Consider the following 13829-nt stretch of genomic DNA (forward strand, 5'->3'; position numbering starts at 1 on the left):
ATTCAATCGTAATTTTCTTTATTAATAAAAAATATTTTGAAAAAGGCCTGTTGCAGTAATTGCTTCGTGTCCAATGCATTTCGGTCATTAATTTGACCTTCTTCGGGGACTGTTACAGAAAAATAGATGGATGAAATTTAACTTAAATAGTAAAGTGAGCTAAAACAAATATTCCAATATTGTTTCTGAAAGAATAAAGAAACAAGAACTGGACAACGCAGAAATATCATCATTGAGATCAAAAAGTAGTGCTACAATGACATGTCAGTTAATAGAAAGACATCTAGCCAACGTGATACAACATAGTATGTTTTTCTATTGTCATCTTTAATATACTGGTAATACAATAAGTACACCCTTTGAATTTATCATACGGTATATTGTAAGTATAACATCTATCCACTAATACATGTTGAACTATTAAATGTGACTAGTGATATGAACAGTAAAGGGAGGTTATCATGTTACCTAAAGGACACGTTTTCACAACCATTATTCAATATCAATTACTTTCTTGTCTAATATTATCATTTTTGTGGTTAAATGTTGGCTCCGATAGAATTAGTTCCAACACCAGACAAACCTCAGTTTCTGCAGTCATACTCGCAACATATGCTTTCATAATTAATTTAAAATGCATTATTTCTGTTGTTTTACATCATTATCACATGGATAAAGGTACACTCTAGTACAATTAGCTTAAACACAAGATAAGCACCAATGGCAAAAAAAACCGAATCAGCAATCTTTGGCAATTGTGAGAGTTTCAAGTGATCTGTTATCAAGGCAAAAACATCAAGTTTGTTGCATTGACGAAATGTCAATTTGAAAAGTATAAAAACAGACGGGGACACCAGCAACGCGAGTCCGCGTGTGCGAGGTGCCCCTTTGTTTAGAAATTGGCCAACAACAGGTAAGATGTGTGCGATAGTGTAAATAAGAATAATAGAATAAAAGACAGAACTTAGAACCCGGAATATTTTTCTGTTACACAGGTTGACACCAAAAAAAGAGAGAAAATAAAGAAGAAAATACTTTCAAGATAAGCAAGCAGGTAGGAACTTTATTAAATGTTAACCAACAGAGTGAGAAATTCAGCAAATATGATATCAATTTGCATAAGGAAATAAGAATTTGTGTTTATTTAATTTTTTACACAAATTGAAAAGGGTGGTTCGCACAAAGTGGATAAAACATTTTTTGGATTAAATTCCCAAAAATACAGAGCATATGAGCAAGGCCAGCAAGATAAGGAAAATTACAAACAAAGTACTAACAACAATGATGTTTTGAAGTGATAAATTTGAATTTGGTTAAAACTATTTAAGTTAAATTTCATCCATCTATTTTTTCTGTAAAAGTCCCTGAAGCAGGTCAAATTAATGACTGAAATGCATTGGACATGAAGCAATTACTGCAATAGGCCTTTTTCAAAATAATTTATATTAATAAAGAAAATTACGATTTAATGAACATTTAAGATTACATACTTCATAACAAGAAATAAGGAATCAATAACAGAGGAATACCACGTGGGTCCTTCCAGCCGACTAGGCCAACTAACCCAGTCACGTACTTGACATTATTTCATGCCACCCCACCATGCAAACGGGGAGGTCTCTGGCGACAGGACCAAACAACACAACTAAATTCTGAATTAATTAATCAAAAACAAAAGAAACACAGCGGTGCCCACTCACCCCCCATCTGGACAGGCTAACATGCTGACAGACTTTCAGAGCGGCCAAAGTGACATCTGGGATTCCTGCCCGTAGGATTTTGCCACTGCCCGAGTAGGGTTTTACCAAGGCTTGTAAAACATTTTTGGAACTAAGGCAGGGAGGAAAGGCTTGATATTGTAGAGAAGCACACCATAGTAAAATGCTGTATGTATTTTACGGGCAAAGTGTGTTTTGAATGAAAGGTCACAGTCAGTAATTAAAGGTGAGAGATGTTGCACTTGGTGGGAGTTGATGTGTGATACTGTTCAGCTTCGTATCAACCATTTCTGGTCTTATGCATGCTTGGTGGGATCTCCTAGGACACTGAATTTGGTCTTTGTAGGGTTGAGCGTGAGCTAGACTCTTGACATCCAGGCTTGGATGAGGCATAGCGAGTTCTTGAATTAATGGCAGCTGTCAATACAATTGATCCTTACGTTGTCTCATCTACATATTTAATGTATCTTGATTTTGGTACTGGCAAGGAGATACCCCCAGAGGTTACATGTAGAGGTTGAATATGACAGGCTGCAGCTTTGTGGCACCCCAAATTGTGATGTACAGGGGTGGAATCTGTTTGGGCCCATCTGGGTGAGTCTCAGTTAAACTGGTATTTGGTGTACTACCGCAGCACTGTTCATTCAAATCCCATGTGTGTGATGAGGATATTGGGAAGATCTTCATGGTCAACAGTATTGAAAGCATCATTAGGACGAGTAAGCAAGGATCTCTTTGTCCAGGATGGGCAGAACATCATAATGAAAATGAATGGTGTAATATTCTGTGGTGCGTTGTGGTGTCATATTTATAGTTGATGTGTTTGCAGGATGAAAGACTATGGGTCAGGTCTTCTGGAGTCAGGTCTTCGGGAGTAATTGCCCACAATGTGTTCCAAGTTGATATATTGGGGGCAGGTATGGGTTGGTTGTCTGTGGCGTGTATGGAGATACCAATATGTTGCCTAATCTTGCCTATCTTGCCTGTGCAGTAGCTGCTGATGGCTTTGCATTTGTCAGTAGATTGTGGCATTGCAGGGTCTTTCTACGGGTTGATGTTGTGCTTCACTGGCAGAAGAGAATCCTGCTCTTGTGGGATTCATCCATGATGGATGTTGTGTAGTAATTTGTATTGCCTGATGTAATGAGTGTCGTAAGTAATGATCAGAGGGTCTCCCCCCCGTGTTGCTGGGATTTTCTCCATACCTCATCCTTCCTGTGGATGAAATGCCTGCTGCCAATGTGGTCCTGTGAGTCAATGTTTCAGTAGTGCATGGGTGTTGGTGGTCTCAGTAAGGGCATGGTTGAGTGTGCTGAGCTGGGCATTCACATTCTCCAAGGGGTTGTCTGTGGAGGACAAGATAATGAGGATACATTTGGCACATCTTGGTTGCTTGGGTCCCAGGCAGGTTGTGGTGTCCGAGAATGAATGTTGTTGAAAGATGCAGTGTAATGAGGTCTGTGATTTCATTGAGAAAGGTCATCCCCGACAGGTCGTTTCTCAGGCATGGACAACAGAGCTCCTCATCCAGATCTTCAACCAGAGCTGTCTCCCAGAAGCTCCTCGTGATCTACTGGTGTTCAGGAAGATCGAAAAGGGGTGCATCCAGATCCAGCAGCCCCTGCAATCTCCCACAACTTCACTCGGGCTGATCCAGGCAGAAGAGGTCCACGCCAGTAACAGCAGAACATCTAAGCAAGCGAGTGGCTGCCAAGCACAGTCGGGAAGGGAGTTGCTGGGGCTGCCTGCGGCAGCAAGCCTGCAGAGGAGGAGGTGACAGAAGTACTCCACTGCCCACTTGCGGGTCACCAGAATCATACATCGGCACCAATGTCACTGTTCCTGGATGCCTCAGTCAAGAGATAGTTTGGCGGCGCACACAGCAGTTGCTGTGCTGCAATTCCTTAGCACCACCATTGCAGTGTTAGGACTGGCAGTTGGACACAGCCATCAATGTGTCTTTTGGGGAGGGACCAAGCCTAATTAGTATATGGTCTTTGCACTTTCTGAAATGCCTTAGCAGGCTGAAGGATGATGGTCTGGAGGCGTTGCCCATAGGTGTAAGATGAATTCTAAACCATCCAGCCATCACCTCTTTTGTTTTGCTTTGTCAACCTGAGTGGGACAGGTTTGCCCAGACATGGGTCACAAGCCTGCTCTGCCTAGAGACACAAGCTAGACCTCACTAATGACACACAATGAGGCCAAAACATGCCTGGGGGTGCTTCTGCAGAAAGGGCATGACCTAGCAGGGGAGGGTACCAAGCATGATTTGTGCAGACCTCAACTCACAGCACTGCACTAGTGTTAAAAGATGCCAGCCCAGACGCTGGCTTCCCACACCCTGCACAGTGCTCTGCTGCTCTGGAGGTAGGCCTGCGATTTAAACAATCAAATAACATGTAAACAAAGATATGGTCTTTCCCCTTTCTGTAATGGTTTGGCAGGTGGAAGAACAATGATCTGGAGGGTTGCCTAGCGCAATTCTTACCGGCCATCACCTCTCTTGTTTTGTGCTTTTGTTGGATGCTATGGTGGGATGAGGACATCCTTGAAGTGTGTATAGGTGTGGGTGAACTTTTTATCTGTGATAAAGAGTATGTCTACGTTGCTAGTGGTGATGTAGTCAGCATTCTCCACTGCATGTAGTACTTTGGAATGAGCATTAATGAGCACAGAGTTGCAGTTTTAGTTTGAAGGTGGGCTGTGGGTGGTGATGTAGGGATGCAGATGAGGGTCTGTGGGTTGGAAGTGCATGGGAGCGAGCACAGATTGAGTGTTTACATTTCAGGGTGAGAGTGCAGATGTGAAGGAGTGAGTGGAGTGTGTTACACATGCTTCTAGCTTAGAGAGGATGTGGGGAGGAGGGATAGTGACCCTTTCCAGGTCCTACCCGGATCAAACCGGTATTGCCCCATCAGTGGCACAGACTTGAGATGCCCTGCGACCTGAGTAAATGATGAAACATATTGATGTTACTAGTGTGGAGTTAGGGATGTAACGGTATAATGGTATACCATTAAAGATACTGTGAACCACTCAATTGAACAATAATAACCGTCACATTGTTTATACCGGTATACCGTTTATAACGTTAAGTGTGCTTTTCAATCTGATTTGGGAAGGCTGCAGTATGCAAGTGCTGCATAGTCTTGGTCTTTCACTGTTGGATGTGCCATCTGCCAAGTAGTTTCAGTTGGAGCAGTTTTTAATGCCATTCCATAAACCACACGTGCCTGACACAAAATCAATATGTTAGCAATAGGAAGAATACATAAAGTGCCAAGAAGGGAAAGGGTTTACTTTGGGTTGGCGGCTTTGGGGTTTATATATTTATAATGGATAATGTTTGTCAAACATATGACAATGGGGTATTTGCCTGGTTCTATCTTTGAATTTACATATAATAAGTCACACTGCAAAATTCACTCATCTCTGTGGGTATTCCCTGCTGCCATACCAAAGGGTAACATGTCCGTGATTACATGAACACCTTTTGGCCCGCAAGTAAACTAAAGCTGTAACGTAAAGAGAGCATGCGTGTGCGTGTGTGTGTATGCGCACAAGCTTATACTACCATCAGCCTCCATTGATCTGTGGCATGCAGGTTATAAAGATGGCAACATGTTCATCTTCACCAGTCGCCAGTGGGGGAGCTAAAAGCCAAAATGACCACTTAAGAAAAGCTATTCAGTTTGCTTTGCCAGTCGCAGCAAGGCCCCCCCCCCTCCTCATCTCCACACGTGTGTTTGTGTTTGGTGGAAGCAAGGGGCATTTCAGTGGGAAGTATGTTGAAAAGCCCAATTCTGGCCCTGGGTGCCTGGTTTTGTTTGTGATGATAAATCTGACAATTTATGACCTTATATAAAATATTTGTTAAGATTGGTTAGCTCCACCGGCTATACCGCGATAACCATGATATACTGTCATCTGGCAAGAAGGTTATCGTACCGTCATAAAACTAATGCCGTGACACCCCTATTGTGGAGTTGGATATGTGAAGGTTTTATGTGGTGAGATCTTCAATCCAGTCAGTGAAGTTGGGTTTATGTCCGGTGGAAGTTTGGTTAATATGCGGTCTGGTTTGGCTGCATTCAGTTTTATGAAGTGGGGGCTGTATAATCATGATGTTGAAGAGATAGCTTTTGTTGGAGAAGAAATACTAAATTAGCATTATGTATAATCTACATGTTGATGGAAGCAGATGATGTGACTGCTGTGGAATTATCCAAAGGATATAACAGATAGGCGACCAGAAAATTAGCTCAGGGCCATCTTGCTTGTCTTGAAAACAAGACAACACTGAGCAGCACAGGTTTGAAACCCAGTCCCGTACTTAGAAGCTGGACTCCAGCATAATGTGCACTTTGTTTTTTTTTTAGTCGGAAGGGGATATAGAAGATTTGTGTACTACTCTGTATTTGAAAGGGGTGGCATTTGATAGATATGGGGGCATGTAGACAAAGTGTGCCATGTCCATGTGGAAGGAGATCCACTAGTTGAGCACAGTCTTGGAGAGTGCCAGCCTGTGGTACAGGATGTTTAGTATCACCCTATACCTGGAGCTGGGCATGCAGAGTATTGGGTAAAAAGATATTTTAAGGACAGATATGTTTTTGGTGACAATCTGTTCTAATCCATCACTGCACAGGTAGAGAGCGGCCCTAGATGCTGCATTGCATTCTCCTGCAGCTTTAAATCTCCCCTCGTTCATGAACTTGAAGATGTGTTTAGTAGGTGTTGGTATGCAGGGCCATTGGTTTCACCTAGAACAAGTGTAAATATTCATATGAGGAAATCAAATTGGCTGATCAGGCTAGTAAATGATGTTGTCAACGTGTTATGGAATGAACGTGGCACTGTTTTGTTCCAATGCTAAACTTTAAAGTGAGTTTGTTGAGTTTTAAGAAGACCTTAACTTGATTTAGCCCCTTTCAGCCAAAGCACTCCCAGTAAATGTCACATTAGGCATTCTCCTGCTGGTTGTCTATAGGTTGGTCCAGAGGCACTTCAGATGCATGCGGTTTTTGCCATGATGCAAAGAAAGCAAACAATAACTTATATATTGTATGCCTCCTCATTAGACCACCAGAGAACTGCTGAGTTAGGAAGACCAACTTTTCTGTCATTCATTCACCTAACACAATGTCATTTGTGCCAGGGCAAATGATCTGAGAGTGGATTAGGATAGAAGGTGATCTCATTTTTTTTATTATTGTACAATAGTTACATTTAAACTTTCAGCACACTGCATGAACTTTTTTTTAAAAAAAGGTTCATGAATTAGGACATAGACAATAAAGTAATTTGATAGGCCTGGTGATATCGCTTTGAGTATAGGTCAGAATCTCCTTTGCGCCTCTACCCATAATGCCCAAGCCGCAGCTGCAATAACTATGGATTCAGCCCCCACAAGTGTTGACCAAAATTGATCACTGGCGATGACCTCAAAATGTGATACAAAGTCGGTGTAGCCCTTTGCGATGGTAGTCTTTTAGGATCGTGCCATCTGTTGGTATGTGTCGGCTGGTCTCTACTACGACAAGAGTTATTCTCAGGTTAAGTTATTTTTTTCCATTTACTGAGGTATTCTCTAGTCAGTAAGAGACTAAATTGCAGGTACATTATGGACAGCTTTAGCTCCATAGAGTACGTCTTAGATAAGTAACTATGGGGTTTAGACATGCAAAATGGGAAAAGTCAGTGTAGCTTTGCTTTGAGTGAAGAATGTCGATAGAGCTCGCCCTGCCCCACAGTTTTGCCTTCATTTTCATTTTCTTTTCAAAGTTTGGGTTCGTTTCAAACATATCGAATTCGAAACCCCTATTTGTCAAGATATTTGTCGGTTGTACATTTCAGTTTTTGTGTGAAGGGGTTTTGTTTTTTGCTGGTGCCCATATTCTTTCTCAAGAGCCTAAATAGTTGGTTGGAGTTTTGATTTGTTTGCCGAAGCTTGGAGTATAATAGGACTCTCTGTACTTGCCATGAGGCCTTCAGTGACATCTGCCCGTATTCCAAGTGGAGTGCTTCGACCGGGGTGGAATTTGGTAGGTTCATGACTCTGCGTAGGAGCATTCCTTCGAGTCGGTCGAGCCACTTTACCTATATATTGCATACAATATCGGTATTATGGCGGTGTGATAGATTTCAAGCAGACCCTGTATGTTTTAGCCACCATGAGGGAATTACGAAATGGCGAGCTGCCAGCCATTTCTTCCAGATTTTGGCAGTAGAATGACCTTCAAAGTACCTTGAAGAGGGGTTAACTCACAGAAGCACGAACCCGAGCGCTAACTTGCTCGTGCCTTGATTTTATGGGTGGAAGATAGCCAAGGCAGAAGGACGATTGAAGAGCCGCTCCTCAGCTCCAAACAGGGAAACACAATCTAATGGAGATGAGCCGCTCTCGCCAAGTAAAGGAAAGTTAGTGTGCCGCTGAATGAATGGTGAAACAGCAACCTGGACTGCTCCAGCCAGGGCTACTGACACACCTGACACTCTCATATTGATTGTGTTTTATCAAGTCTGATTCTTACTATGAAATGCATTTGAATTGTGGTTTTTCAAAATGTTATTTATTTATGTATTTATTTGTTATTCATTTGTATAGCGCACACAAGCCCTGAGGCATCTGGGCGCTAGAGAGAACCAGTTACATGAAGCCCGGGGGCCAAAGGAATAAAAACAGCATACATAGTAGTTACAAAAGAGTATGAAGGTGGTTACTTCAGGGTACAATCAGTTACAGCAGGTGGCAGGGTCAGCCAGTTGGACAAACAGCAAGGTCTTTAGTGATTTACAGAAGACCCAGTAGGATTCCTCCGCTCTTAGCTCGTGGGGGGGGGGGGGGGTAGCGTTCCAATGCTTGGCGGCAATGACTGGAAAACTGGTGCCACTGGCGATTGTGCAGTTGAACGTAGCTGCACCAATCTGTGAGTGTATAGGGTTCCTGTGGGTCTAACAGAGAAAGATTTATACATTTTGTGCACCAGGTATGGGGGGTAGATGTGGTGGTGAACTTGTGGGTGATAGAGCATCTGAGCATCTCGGAAGGATAGTACAGGGGCAATGCGCTAGCTTTGGAAGCAAGATGTCACAGAGCAACAGAGGTTTGATCCCTGAGTCTGCGCTTAGAAACCTCTGGGTATTAACCGTGTTATAAATAACCTATCATATCATAACACTATTCTCTTGCAGACCGGTAGCCAGTGAGCTTCTCTGCAGGCAGCTGAGATGTGTTCCGATCTAGGGATGTTCAAGGCAGCGAACAGGGCATTATTTTGAATGATCTGGAGTTTCTTTATATTTTGGGTCAATGTACCAGCAAAGAGGACATTGCAATAGTCAAGCTTGGTGCCCACTGCAGCCCGGGCAATCGTCAGGCAACTGTCACTCGAGAGGAATGGTCTGGCGGTATTTAGTAGTTTAGTTGAGTGGGCTGATGATGAGGTTATGGCGTTAACCTGACTGGTGAGGGATAACATGGCGTCGAGGTATACCCCAAGAGTTTTGGGAGAGACTGGGATCGGAGAGCCATCGATCTGAAAGGCTGAGTAAAGAGGGTCAATTTATTTGGTACCGTTGCCGGTCCTGTGATAAGAAGTTCAGTTTTTTCATCATTGAGACAGGGGCTGTTAGGGAGAATTTTCATGTCTGTGCTAATTCCCTTCAACCTTAGAGACCCCAAGCTCTTTTGCTGGACTTGGAACTTTAAAAATGTAACTCCCTGAGTGGGACTTTTTCTCCCTCTCTCATGTGTTTCTACATGATTTGGAATTCATGTTTTCACTGTTGTTGGAGTTTGACAAACACCATAAGCATCTGCTTTTTGTATGGTAACACACAGCACCTTCAGTGCAGTCTCACTGGGAAATCATTTGGATTTCCCTTAAAGTTTAAATACCTTTTTCTTGGGTGAACTACAGTTCCCAAGAAAAGTGAAGTGAAATTGACTTTACTTACCTTTTCTCTTGGTAGGTCCAGCACACACCATCTTCTGTGAAGTGCTGGGTGGTTACTTAGTAGCCCCTTACCCTACTTTCTGATGTAAAATGTGTTTGTTACCCTCATTACTTTAAATGGCTCGTGGCAGTGGTTTACTTTTTCCTACCAGTATGCTCTTTTTATACGCAGGCTGAACCCTCAGTTGCAGTACAGCACCCACGGTTGACCATTTTGTTCAAATGGTCCCTGTCTTCTTTTTTCGCCATTTTCTGTTTGTGAGGTCTTTCTTGGCTTTTACCCTATGGGGTGAGACAGGCTTGAGCCCTTTGTTTGTCTTGCCTTTGATGGGCTTCAGTGTGTCTCGAAGGACAGGATGTGAGGGAGGGTCCCGAAACTCCCCTGTCCTTTGTCTCTAGGTGTGCCTGAGCAAAACCAGTCCTGATTGGCCCTGCTGTGTGATTGGCAGCCGTCTGCTCTTCGATAATTTTTAAGAGTTCAGACGGACTATCAGGAGATACAGACAAAATGTTAGGCTGAGGGGAAGAAGGCTTTGTGTCAAATGTAGATTTTATCTTTCTGATATCCTGCTTCATGGATTCGATATCAGTCCTAAGGTTCCTAAAATATTAGCCAAATCTATGGGTGGTAATCGTGGTTGGTCCTCCTTAATTCCACGAGATTCCAAGTCCTCATTTGGAAAGTGGCACTGAGTTTGTTTATGTTCTAATGTCAACGTTTCTGAAATGCCAGGAGGTTTATGGGAACTAGCGGCACAGAGGCAGAACAACGGGACAAATGTCTCTTTAGCTAACACAAAGCCTTCGAGACGATTGAGTTTCACAAGTATCTCATTAGATGTGGACTTCATTTCACGCAATTCTAGGTGTGTGAGATCATGGCCTTTGTCTAAGAGGTCAAGAATTCTTATAATCACCGGAAAAGATTAAGGGCTGGGTGGTGAAGAGATATGCGGCAAATCATTTCCCTCCTGTGCATTTTTGTCATGTCCAGAAAAAGGTTGCTGGGTATAGTCTGACAAAAGTTTTTCAAATTGCTTAACAGGTATTCGCGGTTGTGTTGGGGAGGTAGGACTAATAATATGGTCGTATAATAGTTTTTTGTCTATTAATGGGGTTAACGCTCCTATAGATGCCTTAATACATTTATTCAATTCAATAAATGGGGCTAGATCATTGCCCAAGGTACCAATGGTACGATTGTCTTCCATATAGGAACTCTCCATAGCCTCATTTATACTACTTGAAGCTGGAGTCCCGTCACACAAAACATTTTCTCCTTCTGCTAAGTTAGGTACACAATTTTGCTTTGAGGGAGTATTGGTGATACCAGCCATATTAGAAGAAACTTTGGTTCCCGCAAGTTTTGCCTCCGTGGATAACTGAGCATAACTCTTATTGTCAAGTTTATCAGATGTAAATAACTCATTAGATATTATATCTACCTCACTCGAATGGCAAAGATCACCAATTCATGCTGTTAATGGGTATGTGGTGTTGCCACTACATACCAAGGCATCAACGTTGAAAATTTGAACTTCGGTCAAGTCCGTTAAGCGGCCGCTACGAAGACCAGCTGCCATTACTCAGTCCTATTTTAGTAGCAATACCTTTGCTACACTACTTTTAGTAAAAATAAATAGGATCTAGTGCCCACTCACCCACCACCCTAACAGGCCGTAATGAGACATGGACTCAGGTCATTCCATTTCGAAGTCTGCAGGGCTCCCTTTTATTAGCTTGGGACATGAAAAAGTCATGGCACATCTTAAAAGGGCAATACATGTGGGAGGGACACATACACAACATGCATGAGGTACCATTTACTAATGATTATTATTATTATTTTTTTTTTTTGGTAACTCAACCTGAAATGCTGATTGCTTTTGTCAGGTTTCAATATTCATACCTACTACATACATAACATATTGCATTATTCCCACTTTATAGCAAACCCATGGAAATATAAATCGGGCCGTGTTTAACTTTGTTTACTTATGACGTCACTCATCACATCGCGCAACGTGTTTTCCATGAAAAACATGCCATTTTTAAACAACGTGTCAATGTGCGCAGAACACGCATATGCAGACGGGATAGAGTCCGCGGGTAGTAGACATGCCATTTAAGGCAACTAAGAACCACTGTTGGAAATCATTTGACTTGTGCAAATCGGCCAACAATAGACTAGTCTGGGCACTGGTCATTTCGTAAAAGATACCCTATTACGTTTCTTGTGACATAGTATATGGCTATGCACACATATGCAAACTTCATGATGTTGGCAACAATTACATACAAGTAATTTTAGTGACCTGGTGAATAGGCTTTTTAAATATTTTCATCTTCAATTAAGCCATCAGCTGTAGAAGTACGGGACCTGTTTAAGGTGGGCTAAAACATAACGCTCACTGAAGCTGAGTACTTTATCTTTGCTGATAACAGGCGGAGAACTCAGCAACACATTAAACAGAAGGCAAACACCCACGAAGACATTATTTTGCTAGCTCATGGACTTCAACCGCTATTCCTTCAAGTTGGCAGACACATTTTTTGTGCAAAATACAGTTATTTAGAACATTACCGTGTAGCATAGCAGCTGACTATCGAACAATTCTACCAATTACGGTAGGTCTTTCCAATAATCCCTAATTTTAAACTAATTAACAAAAACAATAAGAGAACTCATTGCTTGATTTTCAGATTAATCATGTCCACATTTCTTAATTAAATTATAAAGGTTTCTTTTAAAAAAAAAAGAATCCTATTACTTTGGGGAAAGAAAGAATTCAGATCCTTTTTGTCTTTTGATGGAACGGGAAAGATTATACCCCTTTTCTGTGAATTGTTTATATTCCTATGGAAGGGTACCAAATTCTGGGACAAAATTAGAACCAATGGTAGTTTCAAAATCTGCTTTAGTTTCTTGGATTGAAGGATGTGGACAGTCTTTGTTTTTTATGATTCTGCATCAATTTGGCGGAATCCAGGTCTTAAAATTGAAAATAAAATGCTAATTGGATAGCATGGGCTAATAAGGATATTTTAAAGATAGGAGATGTCTGGAGGGAAGGATTGATGGTTCCATTTGAGGATCTGGTTAGCTGTTATGGGTTGCACAATAGGGAGATTAGGAGATATAGATTGTCATAGCAGTTGCTGAGAGAGAGATTACAGATGTTGGATATACCCTTAGATTGTAGACCTCAAATCTGTGAATTGTTCACTACACCACCAGGGGTAGTTTCGACCTTTATTAAGCTGATGCCTCTACAGGAATGTGTTTTGAACTCTTGGGATAAATTGAGATTGGAATGGGAGGCAAAAATGGATGTGGAGTTGTCTGAGGAATCGTAGAATTATGCGTGGAAAGCAGCTGTGAAAGTTGATTTGCACCTGAGGTACATTCATCACCGCGTTTTAGGACGTGTTTATTGGACGCCTGTGAGGATGAATAGGAGAGTTTTGGCAGATACAGATTTGTGTTGGGGGTGTAATTACTCAAGAGGAACCTTCAAACACATGCTTTGGGAATGTAATAGAGTGTTAGATTTTTGGAAGGATGTTCTGGGCCAGGTTGATTTGGTGGTAAATTATTTATTCCCTCGAACTTTTAAGTCAGTAATATTTCTGTCAATTGATAATAGGAGTGGAGGTATTTGTGAATCCCTAGATTGGATTGATAGAGCATTGTAGATGGCTATTAAACATATAATGAAGGTGTGGAAATCTAGGAAAAAAACACATTATGAAAATTGGCTGTCAGACATGCAAACGCTTTCATGGTATGAAAAGACTCAAGCTCGTAAACGTGAACGGGAATCCGAATATGTTGAGATGTGGGGATCGTTCAATGACTTGTTTGATTAAAGTGTAGGACTTTCTTTATAGTTGTGCAAATAATATCGGGGATCCGGTGATGGGAGGGTGTTTGTTTTGTCTTTTGTATTGTCTTTATGGTGTATTGTAATTGAGATGAAAAGTAGGAGTGGGTAACTTATAGTGTTCTAAAATGATAATTGTTGCAGCATATGTTATGTAGATACTGATTCTGTGGATTATCTGTGAATACACACCCACCCATATGTATGTTTGTTTTTCTTCTGTTTTGTAATTTTATGTAATAATAATGAATAAAGTGGAAAAATAC

Source organism: Ambystoma mexicanum, chromosome 6p (assembly GCF_040938575.1).
Source record: "Ambystoma mexicanum isolate Mex_15411 chromosome 6p, UKY_AmexF1_1, whole genome shotgun sequence".
NCBI lineage: Eukaryota > Metazoa > Chordata > Amphibia > Caudata > Ambystomatidae > Ambystoma > Ambystoma mexicanum.